Genomic DNA, 22,912 nt, shown 5'->3' on the forward strand with positions numbered 1-22,912 from the left:
TTTTCACCTTTACTTTTCCTTCTACTCAATTTTCCATTAAAATCCCTGGATATGGCACTATGTTACCCATCAGCTTCTTTAGCAAAGACCTTTTGTTGCTCATTCTCTTTATTAAGAGTGTCAATGACAGCATTGTCACCTGAGATTGTCTAGGCCATGACATTTCTCTTGTAAAAATCATTTTTGTTCACTTTTTGTGAGTGTTTTTTTTTTATTTTAGCTTCAAGTCATAATTATCGAAATTATTAGAAATAAATCCTTAAAATATATCACATTGTGAATAATAAAGCTATTAAAAGGGGTATTTCCACTGCAGAAACCTTATCATGAACCAGGCTTGCTTTCTTCTGTAGTTTTTCTCCCACTTCTGGAAACAGGGCCAAATCAAACAAAAACAGGTATAATGGATCCTGGAAAAGGCTTTTTTTTTTTCAACAGGGCGAATATCCACAGCTTTGTATTTTAACGTCTCCTAGTTTATCATCCTCCTAAGTAGCTATTTTATGTTAACTTTAAACAACAGGAGTTCTGCTTTTTTTGGTATGTAAACACATTTTAAAGCCAGCCAACGATGCTGAATGTCATCGTGTTTTACAGAGTTTGCATTTAAATAAACTAATAAAATCCGCCAACCTTAGTGGAAATATTTTTTTAAAGGAAGCTCAGACTTCCTCTTTTAGCGTTTCCATGGAGACGGAGAGAATAACGCTTTCATCAAAGCCTTTTCAAGGGATTTCGGCCAGTAAAGTCACAATATTTTTCAGGGCTTGTGTTTTAAGGTACAAATCAAAGCGATAACAACCAGGGATCGTTGATCATTCACTGAATTTAAGTTTGTATAGAGCTGCTGCGGCGGCTACTTACGGAGGCGCTGAAAGGCAAATGTAAATTTAGTTTTCTTAGAAAGACCTGTTTTCCATGTCTGACAACATTTTCTCTTTCTCACAACTTTAAGGTTATCTGCTGCTTATGCTTTCTGTTGTTGTTGTTTTATTAATCATGGAACATTTTGTCTTGAAATGTGAGCAAGAAAAAAAACAAACAAAGAAAAAATCAAATGATGTACAACATCTGACCGTCCATGCTTTTCCATTAAGTCTTTCTGACTATAAAAATATATTCGGAACCTGTCATTTTTTTATTCTGCCCTGCTAAGCAAGTGAAAAACAGATTTGAAGTTTATTTTTCTGATGGTTCTTGTAATGCTTTTCTCTGCCAATAGAGGCACTGTCACTTTATGCTTGTTGTCCCTACAAGATATTCTGTATCTTGGAACCTTTAGCTATTAAAGATCTTGGGTTGAGTCAAAACTGGCTTAAAAAAAAAAAAAAAAAAAAAAAAAAAAAAAAAACTGGCTTAATTCGGTGTCAGATCTTAACCTCTATGAAGTTGGCATAAATGATACTTAAATTTGGTAACTTTTAATCTTTTTGAAATCTCCTTTTTTTCTATTGCCTGCAATCAGGAGACAGGATCAGTGCAGTTTATTTAAAATCCCTTCTAGCTATACATTTCCACACAGTTTGAGGTGGCAGTCTGTGGCTTTTAAACCATAACCCCTATGAATTCAATCTGAGATTAATGTGGTTTTGGTTTGTTTTTTAACCACAGTCTGGACTCCTCTGCTGCATCTGTATCCCTGGATCCCAGCATCACTCCTGCAAGAGGACACAAAACAGCATCAAGGAACAAAACACACAAAATAACAGATACAAAGGTTCTCGAAAATTAGGTACCGGTGGAAAAGAAAGTTCATGAAACCATAGTCAAATCCAGGTTAGGATGTCGCAGGTTAGGATGTCAATCAAGAATAAACTTTTAGAATCGAAATACTAAAACAAATAAGCATTTTGATTTCTTTATAATTAATTTAGTTGTACCTGTTTGTTGTTACTCAAAATTTTTAATTTTCATCTTCGAAACTGGCAAAAAAATTTTTTTACAAGAATGGCACCAAAGCTAGAAACTTTAGGGGACGTTTCTAATGGCAACAACTGAGACTATAACCTAAAAAATCCAATATTGCTGCTGTGTTAATAAAACAGCTCAAGTCAAAAACAGTTTATTTTCACTTTTGGGATTATGTACTCAGCTCCTCTTTCACATAACTGCTACTGTACAACGCAGAGGGAGTGGCGGCGTAGTGGTGGGAGAGCTGGGCGTTTGCGTCTTGCAGAGGCTGCAAAGGTCGCCGGTTTTAAACTCAGCCTGTCACTTTGGTATTCTGAGCAAGACCCTTGACCACAGATTGCTCCTCGGTGTTGGCAGCACCCTGCTCCCTAAGGGATGGGTTAAACACAGACAAATGTCCCTTCTGTGGAACTGTAAAGGGAAATATTTCGTTCTGAAACAAACATCGCAGTAACTAGTGGAGAACAGCTGTTAGCAAATCCTGGTTTTCCAACTTGCACCTCAAACACGGTTGGGTTGGATTTCATGTCATTCCCAGATCCAAGCTCTGACTTCAGGGGTTACTGTGTGAGAACTAGAGTTTGTTCCTCCTTCACTGTCGTCTCCTTCACTTTCTACAAGGTCGTTCTCAAAATATTCTCCACAGCACTTCCTTTTTTGCAGTATCTGTTCAAACAAAGATCACTGTCTTGCAGCCAATCAGCTATTTTTTCCCACTTTCCACAGGCACGCTAGCAGTGGTAGTCATTGCGCTACTTTAAGAAGACACGCATCTCTGTTAGAAACATTACAAGAAAGGACAAACGTTTGGTGTTCATTCAAGAGGAGTCACGACCGTGCAACACTACTGTCCATCCAACTTGTTAACGTCTGGTTTAGCTTTGCTTTACCTGAGCCCCGCCGCTGGCATGGTTTTAAATACCGGTTGTTAAAGCTTTGCCATGGACAGGTCCACTCAAAAATTTTAAAGACTTTGGTGATGCGTTTGATTGCTATGTCTTTTATTGTCCATCATGTGCTACAGATGGTAGTTAAATAACTTTACAAGCCAATATAGCGCACTTTATATGATCGCAGTGAAGTAAAATTGCAGATTGGTAGTGGAGAGTGTAAAGAAACCTCCCGACCTGCACGTGGCTGAGCAGAGGTCTGCAGCGCCGGTGTATTCAACAGGAGCAGGCCGCTTCTGACCGGTGACCGGATGACTTGTAACGCGTCATGTGTTGGGAAGGGCTAAACCGTCCGACGAGTGGTGGGAACTCTCCATCTGTCAGCTTCTCTGGCTTTTCAACAGCGCCTTTTGGAGCACAGATGAAAACCTCAGGCAGATCAGAACAATGAGTGAAAACAACGTTATGACTAACTGTCAGATAATCTGGAGAGTTTTATCTTGGAGAAAATCTTTTGCTACTCTGTTATCTACATTTAAAGTGCCTTGCTAAAGCACTCACACGGCTTGAGCAGTTTTCTTTGTAATATTCTCACACATGACAGCTCCTTGTTTTATTGGAATTTAATGTAATCCGCCAGCACAAAGTGGTGCCTGGTTGTAAAATGTGAGTAAACGTTTTCTACATACAAATAAAAATCTGAAAATTGCTGGTTGGGTTTGTATTCGGCCTCTTTTGCACTGATACTCCTAAATAAAATCAAGTGCATCCAATAGGCTTCAAAAGTCCCCTAAGTGGTAAACAGACAGTCCCTTTAATCACAGCATGAATGCTGTTGCTTTGTGAAGGCCTCAAATTTTTGTTAGAGAACATCAATGAATAAAGGGCATCATAAACGGCAATAACCACAACGAAAAAATTACTTTCCTTTGAACACCTCAAAGAGCTCTGATTAAACCATCATCGTGCGTAGGAAAGGAATGGCACAGCTACAAACCTATCAAGAAAAGGCCCAAACTGACAGGCTGGGCAAGGTTTAGAAGCAGCAGAGAAGGTCTGGTAACTCTGGAGGAGCTGCAGGGAACCAACGCTTAGGTGAAATTATCTGTTAACTATTGGCTGTGCACCTCACCACTCTGCCATTTTTGGAAGAGTGCAAGGAAGAAAACTACTACTAAACAAAATCCATTAGACATCCTGTTTTCAGTTTGCCTGAAATGTGTAGGACACGCAGCAAACAAGGAACGGGGCGGTCTGGTGAAACGAAACCAAAACTGAACGATTTCTGGAAACTATTCAGCATGCTAAGTGAGGTGGAACCCCAGCACCGCACACAACAACACTCTCATCCTCAAACTGAAACATAGTGGCGGCAGCACCGTGCTGGGGGGGGGGGTAGTTCTCTTCAGCAGGGAAAGGGAAGCTGGTTGATGGATGTCCATAGAGTGCAATCCGGGAAGAGATGTCGTCAGGGACTGCAGAAGACTTGAGACTAGAGAGGCGCTTCACCTTCAGTCAGGACAACAACACTAAACTTACATCCAGGGGCACGAGGTTTGGACCGAAGCGGTTCATGTGTTCAAATGGACCGGTCAAAGTCCAGACCCAAATGCGGTTAAGAATCTGTGACAGGACTTGAAAATTGATGTTCACAGACCCTGACACCATTCAGTCCTATTGAGCTTGAGCTATTTTGCTAAGAAAACCTGACAGAAATATCTGTTTGTAGAAGTCCAAGCGAATCGTGGCTCTACAAAGCATTTACTCAACGGTGCTGCATGCAAATTCACAACCCCACTTTTCAGGTTTTTTATCTGTCAAAAAGTATCTGTTTACAAAAAGTAATTTCCTTCCACCTCACAAGCTTGCACCGCTTTATGTTAGTTTATCACATGAAATCCCGATAAGCCGCAGTCATACATTGTGGTTGTAAAGTGAGAAAATGGGAGAAAGTTCAATGGGTGTGAATACTTTTGCAGATCTCTGCAGAGGGAGAGTGGCACACGAGGTCAAACGGTTACCGTAAGTCAGTGAGTGACAGCCTTAAGGGGGAGTGTGGCTATATTTAAATGGTGAGGACTCGCGCCGCAGCCTTGACTCATAAGAGGACCGGTGCTGCACTTTTTTTCCACAAAAACTAAAACGAGTCGTTTTTGTCAAGTTGCCATAAATCACACTGCCAGGCATCCGTATGACCTAATGACAGCAAATTATTTTAGGAAAGTCATTGTGAAACCCTTCACTGTGTTAGCAAGCACTTATCTCTGAAAGAAAAGGGAAATGTGACCAGATATTAAAAGAAAAGAAGTATAAAGTTGAGCCAAAACTCAGACAGTGTGCCCAATTTTTTTTGATAAGTTACAAAGTAGGTTTGGTGGAAGGAGAAAAGCATCACTGCGCGCAGGGAATAGATTTTATTGATCTGTGTTAAAAAGTGACCTCTTTCTTCATAGATTCTTTCATAATGTCCTGCTGAGGACTTCGGCAGCTTTGTTGTCTGAATGGATCTGGAGGCCAGCGGGGATATTAGAAGCAGCTGATTGGTTGAGACAGTGGAAAGCAGGAGCACTGAGCTTTCCCACCAGGAGAGAGGACTTTGAAACAGGAGCAGCTTCTCTGAAGCTTTGTCAAACACTGATTACATGATAAAACTGTCAGGCGTTGCAGGCTCTCTGAAAGAACTCGTTCTGCTTTATATAAGCCTGTACTGAACAAAAATAAATAATAAATGAGGCACTGAACTTCAAATTCCGGTCCTGTGTTTTGAGATGAAGAAGCTCATCTGCATATTTGCCGTCTAAGATCTGAAGATGTTGCCTTCAGGAGAGCTTTTGAAACACAGTTAAGATTACACCAGAGCCAGCCCAAGGCATTGGCAAGCTGAGCTCAAGGCCAGAAGGGGTCGTCACAAAAAGTAAGGAACGTTGTGTTGTTGCATTCTGGCAACAAACCTCAGACCACTTGAAAGCCTGTTTATTTCCCTTTTAAATGGCGCCACATTCATAAGAGAAAAATTAAAATCTGGAATACTCCAATAAAAACAAATAATTTCTTTCCTCACTTTTTGTGCCAAGTTTAGAAACAGAACGTAATCTTTGTACTTGCAGTCATGAGTCTGCTTTTAAATTTGCAGTAGGAGTAGGCCTGTTTCACGGTACACCACAACATGACAAAGTCATGGTTTCAACACTCCTAAAAGTCTCTGTCATCCCGCAGTATAAGTGTTTTTTAATGTCTCATCAGAGAGCAGCTCAGGTTCTATGATGGCTGGAGGAGGTGATGCCCAAACTTCCCCACGGCTAAAAAGGTTTCTTCGGCTGCTGGAAGATCACAGATGATCGTGGCTTGGAGGATGAAGCTTGCCCTGCATGCAGAACGTGCTTCCAGACTATGGGACCAGAGAAGGCAACAGACTTAACATGGTAGCGCATCCACAGGAGCGCCACCCATCACTATTTGCTAGAAGTTCAATCTGCAAAGTTTGTGCCATCCTAAAATGAACGAGCTACCTTTAGCGTCAGACAGTGAAACCAAAACAATCACAGTGTAACTGAAGCAGAAAGCTTGGTGATTGTCCTGGTCATCACAGCATTTTAGAGTTGTTGGGTTGTGGATTTTATTGGCTTTGAGTGAAAAGCCAAAGTAGCGAATGCCTCCATAGCGTCAGCTGAGCAGCTCCTTAGCTGAACATGCATTATGTATACAGACGTTCATCTTTGTGATTTCCGACTTCAGCCTGTTTGCTGTTGCGATTTCTGTTGTTTCTGTGTGCACGTAATGCTTTATATATAATCTTTATATCTAACGCCACATTGGAATCTAAAACACTATATAAAACTCCTGACGTGAAACGTTACCTTGATATGAGCGGTGGCCTAGAGGTTAGGGAGATGAGTGTTTGCGACTTTGAGACGCCGCAAAAAACGGCGGTTCAAAACTCGGTTTGCTACTCTGGGTCCCTGAGCAAGACCCTTGACCACAGATTGCTCCCTGTGAGCCTCTCAGCGTGACAGCACCCTGCGCCCTGCAGGATGGGTTAAAATGCAGAGACAAAGTTCCCTCTGTGGGACTGTAAAGAGAAACATTTGTTTAAAAGGACGACAGTATATGCAGTATATCCTGATTTGTTTTAGGATTAAAGCATTCGAAATGCAGTTATCCTATAAATTGTAAACTTTTTTATCATTCAAGATTTCTAAATGTGTCTTATCGATATAGGTTATCTGCATTTGGTGCCTGTAGTCATAACATGGGGATACCGTGATATTTTTGCCTGGGTTATCATACCTTAGGCATGAAATGGTGCCTAATTTGCACCAATGGTTTTAGAAAGACGGGCTATAAATGAATTTAGATTTAAAATCCGGATTTAAAAATGCTGCTGGTGGCAGAATCGTCTTATGGGATTCAAAAACAAACAAACTAGTCACAGGAAAATTGTGGCCCCACAACAATCCATTGAAAACAGGACTTTTTCCCTTTTCTGTTAATATGTTTACATGACAATGTTTTAATTACAATCTCCGTTGGTGCGCGACAGTAGAATCTTGAAACCGGTGTAAATCCCACTCTACGCCACTAGTGGTGCTGTGTTCTTTGAAATTTCACATGTACGTACGTATACTGCTGAAACTAATAAACGTTCGAGATGGTAGAGCATAAGTCTGCCTATAGACAGACGATGAGGTTCACCTGTTGCTAAGGTGGCTTTAAATTATAGCCTTGCCCAGCTGTGCTTACAATCAGATGAGGCTGCAGCCAAAACAATACTCCTCTATAGCCTATGCTATTTTTGTTCTTCTTCTGTGGTTTTAAAAATTGTATGCAGCCACAATGTTGTGCCTATATGCATTGCGGTCTACTGATCCCTGTCATACTGTGCATGAGCCAGGGATTCCCTGAAAGAAAAGTTAAGTTTTTCCTGTTTACACGTCAACAGAAGCCGGGATGATTTCAAACCATTATCTTATTATATTGTGCCGTTGTCAGAGAAAACATTGTTGTTTAAATGAACAGTACAAACGCAACCAAACTCTTCGTTCCATTCTCACCAGAAAACGCCGTCATACAAACAGGGCCTGAGAGGAAGCTTTGTAATTTGGAAACTATGTGAACAGTTGCAATCTATTTCCACTCGTTTAATTATATCCCCAAATGAATCTCAAGGAATAACTGTCGGTTTTCAGTGGCTACTTTTAAGGAAATGGATTTGAACTCTGCGCCTTTGTTGTTGAGACAACCAAGTTTGTTCATCAAACCAAAATAAGTTATTCTGAACAATTTATTTGCTCTTATTAAATGAATAAGTAATGCAAACGATTTTAAAACTCAAACAAAAAATCTTATGTAATGTGGTATATTTTTCAACCATGAAACGATAGGGAATTAAATAGATGGACTTAACCAGAAGGGTGCCCTAAAATCAAAAATTTCATTTTTTCCCAGTCAAGTCTCCAACTACTGAAATAAACAATTTCTCAACTAATCCACAGCATCTAGTAACCCCTCTATCTCTGATCCCAGATCTGTATGGTTTGACATTAGGCCTAAATTACCAGGAAAATTTAATAATCATCTTTAAATCTTTTAATAACTATTAATAGTTATCTTTTAATCATTTAACAATACATTTAACACTCAGAAATCTTATATTATTCTCAAATTTAATATTCAACCTATCAGAAGACAAATATTAGAAAGCTGAATTTCTGAATGAATATAACAAAGTGTTTTATTTTTTTTTTTGGTCTTTGCAATGACTAAATGAAACTAATATTGTCCACTCTTTCATTATATATTGAACTAAGTAGGGTTTGGGGGTTTTCTTCTCCCTCTATGATGGAGAGCATTTCATAATATTGGGAAACCATTTTTTAAAATCCACATTTAAAAGCTTTGTCCTCAATCCTAAATAGTGAAGATGTTCAAATTTAAAATATAAATTACGACATAATGAACGAGGCTAGGTGTTGTAAGTAGTTAAATGACTGTTTAGTTTTGAATGAATGGATCAGAAGGTGCTTTTATTTATGCACAGCTGGAAGTGTACTTGTGATGTTGCAGCTACCTGAACAATCAGAGAATGTCGGAGCCGGAGGTAAGTTACATTTATTTTGTTTCCTAAAAGCTTCAAAGTCATTTAACACAACATTAATTTGGGGACACTCACATGTACTCATTATTATGAAGCAACAGCTAACAGGAACAGATAGTTATGAGGTATTCCCATCCCATAATCCACCAACGTTTCTGGATAAAAATCAAGAGCATCCTTCTACAGTAAAACACCCACAGCAGCTGCAGCCTGTAGCTCACATATCAGCTTCCTTTGACTCTTAAATACAAGAGATAAAAACTGTAACCTAGACTAGAGTCTCAGATCAGGAGTCCAAGTCGGGTCTCAAGTCTTTAGGGCACAAGTCTAAGTCAAGTCTGAGTTTTTTTTTTTCTTTTTGCTACTTAATTGTACCTCAGGGTCTCAAACTCTAGTCAAACCCAGTCCTAGGTCAGGGCCCTGGCCAACCTTGTGCTAGGCCTGGTAGTCACATTAGTGTTTTCAGACTGAAAGAAGTGTGTTGTTGTTTCTTTTAATCTTTTTGGTCTTTGTGTTTTCAGAACGACTCACCCCTGAGGCTACTCTGCCATGTTCACAAACACACACACACACACCCTTCCTTGTTTAATGTACATAGTGAGGACCGTGCCCTGACTTCCACAGTCTTCCATTCATCTTCAATCCCTTCTATGGCCTAACCCTGACCCTAACCCTGACCCTAACCTAAACCTAATTAACACCTTTGTCCTAAACCTAACCCCCAGCCCAGAAAAAAAGTGAGGACCTTTTTTTCTGTCCTCGCTTTACATCAAAGTTCTCACTTTACATGTAAAATGAGCGAAAAATGTTCTCGCTCAGCTGCAAGTACAAGAACACACACACACATATATATCTGCACTGCCATCTCTTCTCATTAGGTCTGTGTCAGCAGCAGCAGCATGAGAAATGGGGGCGAGCTCTGTCCTCAGTTTCGCAGATATGGGCTTTGCACCCAGATGTAAACAGTTTCTGTGAAAGTTTCCAGTTTCATCTGTTTTCGTCGCCTCTGGAAAGGTGGCATGACGAGTCTTCCCACAGGGGCTGGCAGTACTGGAGCGTTGGTGTCCCGCACCTTTTCTCCTACCCTCACCTGATGACGTGGGCCTTTTTTCTGCTCGGCCACTTAGCCCCCACCCCTGCATTGTTTAGGGATTAAGTGCGCTCATTGTGAGGCGCAGAGCGCTAAATTTGGAGCTCTCTGACACAGTTTTCCTGCTCAGTGAAGTAGCTTAATTACAATCAAACTGTTATTTTACATCTTCCTATGCATGTGCGGGAAAGCGCAGAAAGCGAGGACTCCTACCTTCTCAGCTGCAAGGCCTTGCAGATGTATGCTTACCGCTTGCACTTTTTCAACTAACAACCACAGATTGTAGCAACGCATTTATCTGAAATTTACTATGATAGACCAACACTTGTTTTTACTTGTTTTTTCTTTTTCAAATAAAAAAATCTGATATTTGAGCCACCATACTGTGAGACTTCTTAATAATCCACCCGTGTGTCATTTAATCTCTTTATATAAATCAACATCACCATTGCGATATCTATGTGTGCAATAATGCAATCACGAAGGACTGCCAGTATTTGAAAATGTACGTCCAATGTCTCCCAAATTCTGCTCCGCTTAGTGTATTTTGGCCGGTTGGCTGAACTTTTACAGTCCGCAGCTGATCCAGAGGTGGTGAGTGACAAGCTGCAGCTCACAGAAACTGGTGAGGACATCATGAGGAGAGAACAGAAAAATCAGTAGTGAGGAAAATTTGTGCGGATCAGGATCAATATCACCATCACAAACCTTCGATAATAATATTGTGAGTTCATGCTTTCTCAGCCTTGTGCAGCATTAGTATAAGGAGAGCTGCAGCTCAGGTGGGAGAATCCTTTGAAATGACAACTATTAGAAAGTGCACTCCATCAATCTGTCCTCTAAGAAACAGATGCAAGAACAAAGAAAATAAGATCCCATTTAGGGAAAAACTTCCACCGCATATTACTCTAAACACAATAGCCGCTCAAACAACATGGCAGCATCATGCTGAGGAGAATGCTTTTTTTTTTCAGCAGGGTCAGGGAAGCTGGGTGGATGGAGTTAAATAAGGGGGGAATCCTGCAGAAAAACCTGGTAGAGGTTACAAAAGGCTCAAAACAGAGAACGAAAATGAAAGTACAGCCAGAGCTATGGTGGAACGGTTTAGATCGAAGCATATTCACGTTGGAATGGCTCTGACCTAAATCGAATAGAGAATCCATAGCGGGATTTTAAAATTGCTGTTGATAGGATGGATGGGCAGAAACTGCAGTCTTCAGATGTGCAAAGATGGTGGAGATGTATCCTCAAACCTCCAGGACAATGAAGAACGCATCAGTGGACGGCTGTTCCTGCTCTCAATGTTTTGTTTCGCTGCTGCGTTCCTAAATTTTATTTTAATTTGTGTTTTACAGTTAATGTGTAGCTCACTATAGCCTGTATGAATGTATTGAGGTCTTCTATGTCTATTTAAAACAGATTGTGCTTGAAAATGAGAATGAGACCTTGAGTCTTAATGGGTTGTACTGGTATAAATATAGAAGACATAAAAAAGAGACATGCCCCCCCAAAAGACTTTAATTAGTTGCAAGTCAGCTGTAATTAGTGCAAACCCTGCCTCTGCAACGTTAAATGCTAAAGTACCCCACACAGTTCAGATTACACCCTCTAGAGCAGGGGTTCCCAAAGTGGGTGTAGGGACGCCCCGATTGGTTGTGAGACACCTCTTGGGGCTCGCACAATGATTTAATGCTTTTGAGCTAAGAGGATTTAGTATTTCCTGCACTTTTTTGCAAGAGTTCTTATAAAAATACAACTTTATTCTCATAATATTGTGGCTTCATTCTTACAATTTCCAAAAGGGGGTCACCTGTCTCTGGCGCGGTTATTTTTAAGGGTCGCAGGCTGAACGGTATGGGAACTCAAGAGTATCTATGTATTCCAGAGAATATGGCCTTCATGCTTTCATTTTCGTTGGTCAGAGTAAGCATTATTCATAAGGTAACCTTGATTAAAAACACCGAAGTTTGTTGTTTTAAAGTGACAAAACGAGAGAGGATTCATGGAGTGTGAGTCGTCCCGCAGGGAGCTGTAAACGGGAAAATCCTCTCCCTCTGGTCGACACGCCGCTGCACATGCACAGAAATGACAAGATGGGCTGAGAAGTTCGAGGGAAACCAGAATTTGATGCATTTCACGTTGAGAGCGGGAAAACTCCAAAGTGTTTTGCAAACCCTCTGACAGCATGAGAGAGGTGACGCCTTCAGTCCACAGTGAGCCACCGCCACAAAGAGAGGATGACCTTGCCTTTGGCCTCTTGGCTGTCTGACAAAGCAATCCCCATGCTGTAGTGCAGTATGGCTGTCCTCTAAATGAAAGTAGCTGAGAGGCGAAGGGCAAAGAAGCCTATGGAATATCAATGTGCGATGCTCTCAATTAAGATTAAAGCTTCGAATGGAATCCTATGGAGCTGCTTCCCTAAGAAATGCTTGACATTTTACCCTTGCTGACTAGATAGAAAAAAAAAGGGTCCACCACTAACTAGCTGCCCCCCTCCTCAGCTGTGTCTTCTTTCTCTGAATTTGCTCTGTAGATATTGACTGAGGCTACAGTCACACTTCTGAGAAATAAGTGAAATGGATCATCTTACTGCCCGTGGATGATAAGAATGCTGAAATATGGAAAAGCGTCGGGATCAGCAAAATGACAAACCGGTGCTGGGGGTGTACGAGGCAGTCATGATAAACCCTTGGAGACGAATTCCCCACAGCTAGAGACGGAGGAATGAGGAGTGGTGAAAGTGGGGAACGAAGAAAAGAAAATACACATCTCCCGCCTGCCTGGTTTAAATGAAGGTTTAAAATAGACACTCATTAATTTAAAATACATGTATCCCCCTCAGAGCCAAAAACCTGAGCCGGCTGCACCTGCACGACTTTTACACAGATAAAACCCCCAGCAGGAGGATTTGTCTTTCAAAAAAAAATACTCTATGATCTGACGTGAAGTAGATTTATTACATGCGAACATCACTCAGCTTGGGCGTAATAAGTGAAGCAGGTCAACGCGCTTTCCCTTTTTCTTCCCGTACGTTTTCTGCCACTTAGCAGTGTGTTTCAAAGCTGCAATTTTTGAGCTTTGTTCCTTTAAATCAATACAACGTTTTAGCAGTTTGTTAAGATTCAGCAGATGTCCTTTCTGGCCTTAGGTTTAAATATGAAATACGAGCTGGTATTTACTTGGAACAGGGCTGGGCATTTCCCGGTGATTTACAGAGCTCCATGTTGGCCGTTTGCTCTCTGATCTGGAAGATTAATACAGATTATGATGATGTTTGCAATGTGTGGATCTGCCACCGCCATCACGCATACAATCAGCGGTGTCAGCACTACTTATATTTGTATTATATCACAGTAAAACATACAATACATAGTATTAAAGAAACCGTTAATCCTAGCTGTCAAATTAGCAAGAGATATATTTTTTCCTCGTTTTACGGAAAGCATCATAGCTGCAGGTGGAGCAAAGCGGCGTACATAAAGCTGATCTAATGTGTTGTTGCTTAAAGTAAGACAGCCGGGACTGATTATGAATACGGTGAGGGAAATAGGATCAAAATGGAGGCGAGCGTGTAAACTCCACCCTTGATAAACAGAATTCCACATCACGCTCCAACTCTGCAGTTAACTGAATCAATGCAATTCCACTTGTGCTGATCTTGCAGACTGAGCCCCTTCCCCCCATCCTCCCTCTCTTTCTCCAGCTCCCCCTCTCTAACACACACACACACATACACACACGCGTGCACACAGATCTGTCTCCCTCCCCGCGCAGGTCTGCCCATCGTAACACATTAGCAGCAGAAGCCATCACACAATCAAGACAAGACAGTGTATGAGACGTCAGGCCAATTTGTTTCCTTCTCCGAGCTACATCACATTAGCAGGGTGGCTATACCCTTGAGCTAAATCCAAGTTCACGCAGCTGTGGCGCGCCGCTGGACAGCGGGGCAGCCGTGTCAGCACTTTTCAGACGGCTGCTGACATGTATCCAGTAGACTGACATGTAGGAAACGGGCCTGACACCTACAAAAAATGGTCCTCTGGATGTGTCTTTTTTTTTTTTTGTTAAGCCCCCGGAAGCCGAATATGGTGTTCCTCAAGGCCCTGGAGGAGAGAGAACGTGAACACAGTGTGAAAATGACACCAAAAATACGTTTGCGTGAGTCAGAGGTCCGGACATGGGATGAAACGGCCAAAAAAGAGATGATTACACTCACCTGCCATTCTATTAGGTACACCGGTTTAGGTTCGTTAACCTAAATGGCGTATCAGCCAATCATGTGGCAGCATGATTGAATTCAGGCATCGAGACGTTCCGTAGTTCGAGCGCAGTAAAAAAAAAAAAAACCTGTAGCTGCTTGATGGGCTGGCCTGAATATTTCAGAAACCCCTGATCTGCTGGGAGTTTATTGTTCTGCTATCTTTTGGTTTTATTGAAAAGGGTCTGAAATAGCCAAAATATCCAGTGTGCGGACAAAAAAAAAAAAAAGCCCCGTTTATGTCAGAGGTCAGCGAAGACTGGCGGACTGCCTCTTAGATGACGAAAAGGCAACTTAACTGCTTGCCACGACAAAAACATCAGAAATACCAACTCTGAATGCAAAACACGTCAAAGCTCGAAGGAGTTGGACTACAGCAGCTGAATATCACGAAGAGTGCAACTGCAGTCAGCCAAAGAGAAGAAGCACGGGCTCCAGCTCCACTGTGCTCACCAAATCGTTGGTGTAAACAACTTAAAAAGATTGAGGCGTCCTGCCTTATGTCAATTGATCACGCTGCTGCTGCTGGTGATGTAATAGCGTGGGTGATGCCTTGTAGCCAAACGTTATGCCCCTGGGAACCAATTTATCGTTCTTTAAACCCCACAGCCTTCCACAGGATTGTTGCCAACCAAGTCCATCCCTTTATGAATACAGTGTACCCATCTTCTGATGGTTAACTCCAGCAAGATAATGCACTATGTCACAAAGCTCAAATCATCGTAACGATGCCAGCAACAGTCACCAGACCTTAATCAAATACAGCGCCTTTGGGTGGTGGTGGAACCGGAGCAACGTCACGGACGTGCAGTCGACAGATGTGCAGCCACTGTGGGATGCTGTCTTGTCAATATAAACTAAAGAATGTTTCTGATACCTTTTTGAATATAAACCATAAAGAGATCATGCAGGTCAGAAGGCAGAGGGGGTCCAATCCAGGACTAGTGAGGTGTCCCTAATAAAGTGGCTGGTGAGTGTGTTTTCCCTATCTCATTGGGATATTATAACCGTTAACCAATCTACCTCCTTGGCCTCACTGGAGCAGAAGATAAATGTGACTCAGAGTGGCTAGTCAATAGTTCAATTATCTGCTGTCTGTCTTGCTTAATTAAACATATAAGTGGCCACGGGAGAACTAATGATAGCCATCATCTTATCCATGAATCCATTGGATTCGGCAGAACCACCACTTAACCCTGGTGTGGCTTGACCACCATTACATCCTGCAACTGCATCCCTCCACGCTGCTTCTTTTCCTCGTTGCATGTCTGTGGCTCTCAGCTTTCTCCCCCCCCCCAAAAAAAAGCTGTCGGAGGGAAGAATGCAATTACTGCGAGATTATCATACTGCTTCCGTTTGACTTTTCTGACTGAATTCATGAATACATATGAATCCATCTTGCAACTGAATCCAAACACCCATCCCTCCTCTCCTCTCCTTCCCCTACGTCTTGAATGTGTCACGTCTGTGTTTGCCTGCCGGTATTTTCTTTGTTTCTTCAAAGGTGTGTTCTCACAAGGAAACGCAAGTATTACCGCCCCAAAAAAAAAGGCCACTCCATACATTCCTGAAATAATGAAGCATTAAAAATCTCTGCATACTTTTGCTGGTATGAAAAAAACAATCCACCAAAAATTTACTTTTGCGACGTTTAAGTAAAGTTGAATGTGTGGTGGATTCTTCTGTAAATACCTGTGGTCAGGTGAAAGCTGCAAAACGTCACAGGAAGCTCAATCTGTTTCAGCTTGATGACCAAGCACTTTTAATCTCCTTTTGTAAATGTACATATACTGTAGATGTTACTACATGACTAGAACACAGACCCCTGCAACACTGTCTGCAGGTACTTATCTCCAGCAGTCTCAGTGAGGAGTGGGGTACACCCTGGACAGGTCAAAACTCTGTTTGCATGGCGATGAGAGGTAATGGGAGGTGCAAACTGAAAGAAATTTTATTATTTCAAAATATCTGCATGTTACAATGAAGAAGACAACAATGCAGCTGTAATAGGATTTGAGTTTGCTTGAGAAGGCAAGCCAACATGGTTAGCTTTAAACTCAAAAACTAGGATAAAAACAACCCGGTACAGCTTATTTTACTATAGTGGGGCAGGGTTAGATATGAACCCCTCTAGCTTTAATATATCAGGGTGTTTCTGTTTTTTTCCTTTGTGTTTGTGTCTGATCTTTTTGGTGTGTTTCTTATTATTATTGTTATATATATCTTGCCACATTCAGCAAATTTCTCCGTGTTGTTCGTTGTTGCGCTTTAGGTTTGCCATTTCTTTCATTTGTTTTTAGTTTACTTTTTTCGCTTTGTTTTTTGTCATGTTTGCTCTGTGGATTTTATCTTATTCTCTCAGGTCAGTTTTAGTTTTTTCACCCTTTGGTTTGTAATTCTAGTTGCAAGAAAAAAATAACATCAGTTCAGCGGCACATCTGGGAAGAACCTGTTTCTCACTAAGTGTTCGATGTCTGGTGCGTGATTGGTCAGGATTTGGATCAGCTGAGTTAAGTTGGAAAAGTGGAAATGTAATTTCCCTTCTTTTTTTTATTGGGAGTGTAATCTCTTCTGGGCAGAGATGGGTATGTCGTGTTATGGATGGGTACTGGATGTATGAATTTGAAGTAAAAAGTTGTTAAAATGACTGGGAGAGACCCTGAAGTATGAAAATGTCTATTGTCATCCATCTCATGCATCTGTCGAGCTAAGACACTGTGGTGTTGTGGTGTTGTCTGTGAAATTTCCACCATCCTAGTGCGGGTTTGCGTTCCAGGAGTTTGGCAGCTGAGGTTCTCGTGAAGTATGAATACTCAGAGCCAAAATCAACTTTTCTGTTGTTCTTGCCACGTCGAGAACAGGAACAAATCTCCTGGATCTCACGGCGTATGTAACCCACTTAACTTTCTTGCAGGGCTTTGCGCCTGTGTGGTGAAAGCCTGAAGCAGGTTCATTGCTGTGGATGAGGATATGATGTCAGACAAACGTTCCAAACCTTAATGAAGCAGCAAGTGAGAACAGTTTACCTGATTTATTCTATAACTCACCATAAATCATGTTGGATCTTATACATGGTAAACAAGTTGTAGTACTTGAATAAATTATAATTAAGTAAGAACCTTCTCTTTAGTGTGGCCATTGATTACACTCAGAACACTTATGCCCGTTCATTACATATTTATGGCATGCTTTTATAGATGAAGATACGGCAGCATGAAAAAGTGTTGCATTGGCGCTTGGTGTAATTGTGGAGCTGATGTCCCACATATGGAGGCTGTAGTTCCATGATGCCTTAGGTTAAAAGATCTCAAAAGTAACGCATTATGCTTCAATGTAAAGACATTCAGTAACAGATACATTTTAAAAAATCACTGACATCTTTGTCTGGAAAGGGTTTCAAAGCCATTTCTAAAGCTTTGGGAGTCCAGTGAACTACATATATCTACAAAAATATTCAAAAAGCACATTGAGGACTCATCCAGGAGGTTACAAAAAACATCCAGAACAACATCTAAAGCATTGAGGGCATTTCTTCGCTCAGTTAATGTCAGTGTTCATGATTGAACCATAAGGAAGAGACTTAGCAAAAATGGCATTCATAGGAGAGTTTCAAGACCTGGATGAATGGCTGTGATTATTGAAACCAGGAAATCTATTCTCTGGAAGAAATTACCAAAGGAACGGTGCTTCTATGCTATTGTTGTGCATGCTTTATCTTCTCAAACTCCAATCTGGTCGTGGCCGTTCACATTGAGCCTGGTCCTGCTAAAGGTTTCTTCCTGTTAAAGAGGAGTTTTCCTCTCCACTGTCGCTACATGCATGCTTGGTATGAGAGATTGCTTCAAAGTCAACAACACAATGCAAGAGACTGTCTGCTGTTGCTACATGCTCCTCCAGGAGGAATGGATGCTCCAAGTCAATGACTTAATGCACTCTGCTGGGTTTCCTTAGATAGAAACGTTTTAAACCAGTCTGTCTGTATGAGTTAATTAAACTGAGTTTTTACAGTGCATTGAGGTGACATGTGTTGTGATTTGGAGCTAAATAATCAGACCAGCCATCCACCCATCAGTTCAGAACATAAAGCTCAAGTGTACCTGGGCTATGCAGCAGGACAATGATACAGAAAAACCCAGTAAGTTCCCCTTTGAATGGCAAAAAAAATTAAAAAATTAAAATGAAGGTACTGGAGGGGCTTAAAGTCACTTAAACCTAGCACAAAGGTTTATACTTGAAAACCCTCCAGTGTAGCTGAATTTAAACTATTCTGCAAAAAAGTGTAGGACGTGGTTCCTCCACAGTGATGTAAAATAACTCCTTGACAGTCATTTCAAACACTTGATGGCAGATGGCTACAATGCAGATTGTAGATATCTCAGATATGTTCCTACATTTCGCCTGAATCAGCGTGTGAACGCTCAGATTAGTCCCATCTCTGGCCTCTGCTGGACACCGTCATCGGTGCACTTCAGTTTCAGCTAAATAATGCCCAGTCATGCTGTTGACTGATTGTTTCAGTAATGATAGCACATAATAGACGAAACAGACTACGGCTATAAGATTTAAAATTTTAGTTTAAATGATCCCGGATTCAAAAGAATGTATGCATGTCTTTGTTATTAGGTTCTGCACGTGGCTAAACATCAGCCTTTCTACTAAAACCGTCAATGCAAACATTTACATTACAGATCAGTTTTATCCACTGGTACACTGAGTGCTACTGGTCCTCGAATATCTTCAAAATTAAAATGTAAACAGCATACCGCCATGAAGCAGCCTCCTCTCCTTAAATGTAAGCTGCCACCAACCTTTGGACTTCACCACTACTCCTGTTAATAGCTCCAGCTGATGGATCATTTAAGAGGCAGCTGAAGCAGACAGATGGGTAATGGATTGCTTGGCAAATCATTGCTGGGATCGATGGAGGACATGCATCAATAAATGGATAGAGAGCTGCTGAAATAGACACCAGAGCTAATGTGGAACAGCATAGAACATTATTGTGTTGTGCATGCAGCAGAGGAGGCTAATACAAGCAGGTCCTGGCTGATAAGGTGTCCTTTTAAATAATGCAGACGACAAACGGACAGTGACGAGCTGAACTTAAAGGAGGCGTTCGGGGTTTTAAAAAGGGAGACTCTGCTGGAAGGTTATGAGCGTTTAATATCGTGCCAGAGCTCACGGAGTCTTCGTTTGGCAGAAACAACAGATTCCCTAACCCCTTTTGACGCGTTAAAAGAAGTCAGATCTCAGAAATGTCACAGTGGTCTATGCCAACAGTGTTGTAGCAACATTTAAACGATCGTCATATTTGTATTAGACTGTTATTCGCCAAGAGGTTAGTGATAATTTATACAGGAAACGAAGGCGGGGGGGCGACGCGTCCCCAGTGATTTCCCTGTGTGATACTCACTGAGAGCTGAACATGAAAAGCATTTCTGGTAAGAGTAACCATCTGATACAAAGTGAGACGGTGGAAAATAATCCATCAAATAAATAAAAACTTTTGCATTTTTAAATATAATTTAGCCATGTTCTAAATCTAAAGGTTAATTTATTGCCTTAACAATTAGCTCTTTTTTTTTTTTTTTTTTTTAGAAATGAGCTAGTGGTATTAATTTGTAGTGTTAGACTGTGATTTGTTTTGATTTTATACATTTCATTTGATTTATAGTCTTATTTTTTGAATTAGGGTTTATTTCACAGTACAAAGCCCAATGATTCATGAAAGCAAAAAGCCCCATTGGACGCTTTTTATCCCTGAGTACTTCTCTGACTTTCCCTGCAAACCTGTGCTGCAGAAATTAGCTTATTTCATGTTTAGTCAATTAAAATGGCAATCATCTTGTTACTTTATCTACTGTAAGCTCTGTCATCACAGAAATGTGAATATTTAATTTATAGTAGTTATTTAAACCCTGTCGTGCTTTTACCATAATCACTGTAATTAGTACAACTGAATTTTTCTGAATATTTTAAATATGTTTTGATGTAGAACATTTTAAATAAATGCATCAGACTGAGTGATCCAGGGAAGGCTGCAAGTTCCTAGGTTTGAATCCCACAGGCTGCCTCTCAAGGTCCATGAGCAAGACCCTTAGCTCCAGAATGCTCCCCGGGCGCTGCTCAGTGGCACCCCACTGCCCGGAGGGATGGGTTAAATGCTGAGTACAAGTTTCATTTGTTAATTTAATTTGTTGTGCTTGTCATGAGAGTAAAGCTCGGGGTATGCATGAAGCTCGCACCAGGAGACAAAATGATCAGGGACAAGGAGCACACGTCACACAGAGCAACACCAAGCCTGAATATGCGCCTAAAAATCCATAAATGTATATTACTGGACAAAACCACTGTTGGACGATACACCTACTTGTCAAAAATGCACGAAGCACATTACAATAGCCGCAATTCTTCCCCTGGAAGTTTTGATCTAGCTTAGTTAGCCACAAACTTCTCCTTTCCTCTCCTCTGACAGCTTCTCGTATTCCTCTCCTTGAAACACGTAGTTCTTATTTTGGCAGTTTATGAAAATGTAAATGTTTTTCCACAACCAGAGCCATTTACACCACGGCAGCGTTTTGCCATTTTCACTTTATTTGTTGGATCTAGGAGGAAAGACGTCAGCAGGCCATGGGAGGACCAGTGAGTTTTCATTCTCAGTGCAATATGGCTGCACTTGGTTTGAGGATGTGACGTGAAAACACAATATGTTGTGAATCATGGAGGTCTTACCTTTGATTCATAATGAGCTTAAAAATCACCTTAAAAAGTCCCAAATTTAAATCAATTATTCTTGTTAGAAACGCGTTAGATGTGCTGCTGCTCCTGGTTTCACACAGCAAGATGATTGGGGCCACCTACACCTACATTTCCCACATGAATAATCACTGCATTCTTTGCATGTAGCCACCCAAATGTAAACAACAGTTTAAATGGTAATGAAACCATGTTGGCATACGTCGCTGCAAAGGTTTTTGAGATTGGGTCTGTTTCAGGGCGTTAGAAGTTTGCTTTGGTCTTTGCTAATCTGAACTTATAATAAATGACGATGCAGGGAGAATTATCTACTGGAGTACTTTAGCTTCTTCTCACCTTTTATTAGAACCTCATTTCAAAAAATGTTAAAGTCCCTCTGGATCTCGGCTGCTGAGGCGTCAGTTCATTTTGTGCCCAGTGATGATGCTCACACACACACACACACACACACACACTTAGTGACATTTACCATAACCATGTGACCGTCTAAGACAAAGTGTCAAGGAAAACCAACAAAAGGACACATCTGTGTTTTTGGTACAAAACACAAAGTCCCAGAAATCCTTTCTCTGGTCCCACAAGGGACATGCAAGCGAGCACCGGGAGGAACTGGGAGTATTTTTCTCTGATAAACAACTGATACGGTCGCTGATGTTAGCCAGTAATGCTGAGCCAACATTCAGGGACGCATGCTGGTGTTCCTGCAGCGCACCGCAAGTGTTGAACTTGTCTTGGGCTCAGGTGGTCCTGTGACTAGACTGAGTCATCTCTGGAGAACCGGATGCTTTGGACTTGCGGTTTTAACATCCACCAGTGACTGGTAGCTGCTACGAACGGCGGCGGAAGAAGCAGGGTGAAGATTAAAAAAAAAAAATGCAGACCTTCTCAGGTATCTGGGTGGCAAGACCGTATAGCTATTTCTCATGGCCTTGTGTCATAAATCTGGGGTGAATGGCTGGTTTCAGGGTGGGTGCTGAGGAGCAGCTGTGCTCATCTAAAAATAGCCCCAAGGCTGCTGCTGCTGCTGCTTCTGCTGCTGCTGCTTCTGCTGCTGCCGCTGCTGCTGCGGGGGCCGATGTGTTGAAGCTCAACGTTGCAGATTAGCACAAAGAGCCCGTCAACAATACTTTCCACCTGCATTAGCCAGAGCTCGACCTCGCATCAGCATTACAACACAGGAAGTGACTGAGTGTTGTGCAAACCGAACGTCCGTGCGTGTCACTGTGTCTGATTCACTCACCCAAACAACGGTCAAATCCTGACCGCATAGTGCAGACGCAGTTTGTTTCCAACGGGCTGAACATTCGTTATCGCCGTGTGAGGCCTCAGGCAGAACGCTCCCTCCCCGGCGCGCTGGCAACCGCTAGGCCGCCCCCGATGCAAAACAAAACCCCCCGAGATGGCCGAGCAAACACGAAGTCGCTGTGACAGGCCCGGGCCAAACGGAGCGGAGCTCAGCACATTTTATCACTGTTTTCTTTTTAGTCAGGCTCTTTCGGCAAATTAAAAAACAGACCGAAATTCCTGCACTCAGCCCATTCAGGCTGATCAAATGCACAAGTGCACGCACGCCAGATTGTGTGGGCAGTATGTGGGCATGCACACCTGTTTGCGTGTATTTTAGGGTCAATGTAATTGCTTAACACAGAAGCTGGCAGTGTTTAGAGATGCCAAACGGCTCCTCTGGGAGTCACTATAGCTCACAATCTGACTAATGAAGGCCAAGTAATCAGCCCGCAAACTCATCAACCATGTTGGCTGTAATTAAAAGGTTTATGCTTAGCGTCGGGAGAGCCATCTGAGGTCCGCTAAGGCCGTTTTAGAAATCTGATGTTTGCCTAAATCAGACACTTCGCCGTCCTGGATGATTATTGTCTTAAATTGGATTGTCGTAACATGAATAGGTATGA

At 41.7% G+C, this 22,912-nt stretch overlaps 1 long non-coding RNA gene across 1 annotated transcript; it reads right to left on the bottom strand.

The window, feature by feature from the left end:
* Positions 1-1,436: 1,436 nt before the first annotated feature.
* Positions 1,437-22,387, bottom strand: LOC118567145. Its single transcript, XR_004933513.1, has 3 exons — positions 22,243-22,387; positions 3,039-3,208; positions 1,437-1,658 (listed from the first exon to the last, which is right to left on the bottom strand). It is a non-coding gene; the product is annotated as an uncharacterized LOC118567145 (long non-coding RNA).
* Positions 22,388-22,912: the final 525 nt, after the last annotated feature.

This window comes from Fundulus heteroclitus, chromosome 20 (genome assembly GCF_011125445.2).
Source record: "Fundulus heteroclitus isolate FHET01 chromosome 20, MU-UCD_Fhet_4.1, whole genome shotgun sequence".
In the NCBI taxonomy this organism is placed as follows: Eukaryota; Metazoa; Chordata; class Actinopteri; order Cyprinodontiformes; family Fundulidae; genus Fundulus; species Fundulus heteroclitus.